We start from the raw sequence: 2,500 nt of genomic DNA on the forward strand, positions 1-2,500 counted from the left end.
ATCTTAATCATAGCTCAACCGCACACTCAGAGGATTGGATAGCTTCTTTCGAAGCCAACCTACCCCCACACGTGTGAGAGTGGCCAACAATTTGCTAGCTTCTTCATCAACTCCGCCGAAAGCCATCCTCGACATACCCGTGCATTGAGAAGGTTTGGTGGCCGTACTCCCAACACAAAAGCATACCGAAGACAACCCCAAGCTAAAGCTCACTTGAAGCCAACGCATCGTCACCATGTGTTCGTGTGGCCGAGAATTGGGTAGCTTCTTCATCAACCCCGCCGAAAGCCATCCTCGACATACCCGTGCATTGAGAAGGTTTGGTGGCCGTACTCCCAACACAAAAGCATACCGAGGACAACCCCAAGCAAAAATTCATTTGAAGCCAACCCATCGTCGCCCACAACTAGTGGGTGAATGGTGTGCTTCCCGGGGTTGGCATAGACATTCCCTCGCATGCAAAAGATTGTCGATGCGAAAGATTATCTATGCCAACCCCGGGAAGCACACCATTCACACACTCCCGACCGGTGTGGTGTGGCGGTGATTGGATAGTTACGGATTGAGCACTTGCCAAGGATCAAAATGTGTCATTTAGAAGAAACATTTTCAAAAAGTTTTTAAAATCTTGTGGGTTTGCAACTCATAAGAGCGTCACTTTCAACGTCCCCGGTATTGGATTGAGTTTCTAAAAACAACCGTGCACACCGAGGTTAAACTTTACCGGCTCCACTCCGACTCGCCGCTCGCCCACAATTTGTTTGCAACGAAACATTTGTTTTTAATTTTGTTGGTTTGAAATTGTTTTGAAAAGGTTCTTTAAATCTAGTGGGTTTGCAACTCATAAGAGCGTCACTTTCAACGTCCCCGGCATTGGATTGAGTTTCTAAAAACAACCGTGCACACCGAGGTTAAACTTTACCGGCTCCACTCCGACTCGCCGCTCGCCCACTAGTCCGAAGGCAACAAAACATTTGTTTTTCATTTTGATGAAAATTTCTGTTTTTAAATCTTGTTGGTTTGAAATTGTTTTGAAAAGGTTCTTTAAATCTTGCGGGTTTGCAACTCATAAGAGCGTCACTTTCAACGTCCCCGGCATTGGATTGAGTTTCTAAAAACAACCGTGCACACCGAGGTTAAACTTTACCGGCTCCACTCCGACTCGCCGCTCGCCCACAAATCCGAAGGCAACAAAACATTTGTTTTTAATTTTGATGAAATTTTTTGAAAACATTGGCTTGGCAAGCCCCAATCCGCGACTATCCACCCACCGCCACCCCACACGGGTGGTTGTTGTTGAGAAATGAGGTTGTGGTCGACATGCCCGTGCATTTGAGAAGGAGTTCCTAGCACTCCATGCTCTCCCATGCCAAAAAAAAGCCTAGACAACCCCATTTCGCAACTTTCCACGCCTTTTTTTTCCTCCCTCACCCATGGCGGCGGCGTGGTGGCGGCGGCCGGATTCCGGCCACCACCGCCATGGGTGGCAGCCCCCCGACCCCGACACCAAACCCATAATACCGAGGCAACATATCGAGGCAACATGACATGGGTGTGGCGTGGGGGAAGGGGGCTGCAGCTAGGAAGGCATGGGCTGCCATGCATATGCAGGCAACACACACCCCCCTATATAGCATTTTATGCATTTAGCCCTTTGACAGGAAGAGACATCACCTATGCGCGAGGAGTCATAATGGGCTCTAAATAATTCAATACAAGGTATTTGGACGTGATTTTTTGCAGGGATACTAAGAAACATGCAATCTATGATGGGAAAAAGTTTCATAAATTTTTGAAGTCGGGAAGTATTTTTTATTATTTTTAGAAGTCGTAAAATTGAAAAAATCATTAAAACAAATCCGGGAGGAATTTTTTAGTTTTGTAAGTTGGAGAAGGTCCTAAAAATCATAGACTACTTATGGGGAGCTTATTGTGCGAGGAAATTTCAATAAAAACGGGGTTTGACAAGATTTGAAAAATTCTGTCGACATTTGAAAAAACCTGGAACCATGCTGCCGGCATGCTGCGCACATGCTGCGCGCAGGCTGCGCGCATGCTGCGCGCAGACTGCGCGCAGACTGCGCGCATGCCATGGCAGGACAAGTTTCGCTAGCCTCACTGTCGACAGATGCGCAAGCTGCGCGCACAGGCTGCGCGCATGCTGCGCACAGACTGCGCGCACGCTGCGCGCATGCCATGGCAGGACAAGTTTCGCTAGCCTCACTGTCGACAGATGCGCAAGCTGCACGCAAGCTCCGCGCACGCTGCGCACAGCCTGCGCGCATGTTGTGCGCAGGCTGCGCGCAGGCGCCGCGCATGCCATGGCAGGACAAGTTTCGCTAGCCTCACTGTCGACAGATGCGCAAGCTGCGCGCACAGGCTGCGCGCACGCCATGGCAGGACAACTTTCGCTAGCCTCACTGTCGACAGAATCAGCACGCTGCGCGCAAGCTGCGCGCGCGCATGGCAGGACAAGTTTCGAAAAATTCTGTCGACAGGC

This window comes from Prunus avium, unplaced genomic scaffold (assembly GCF_965620075.1).
Source record: "Prunus avium unplaced genomic scaffold, drPruAviu1.hap1.1 HAP1_SCAFFOLD_17, whole genome shotgun sequence".
NCBI lineage: Eukaryota > Viridiplantae > Streptophyta > Magnoliopsida > Rosales > Rosaceae > Prunus > Prunus avium.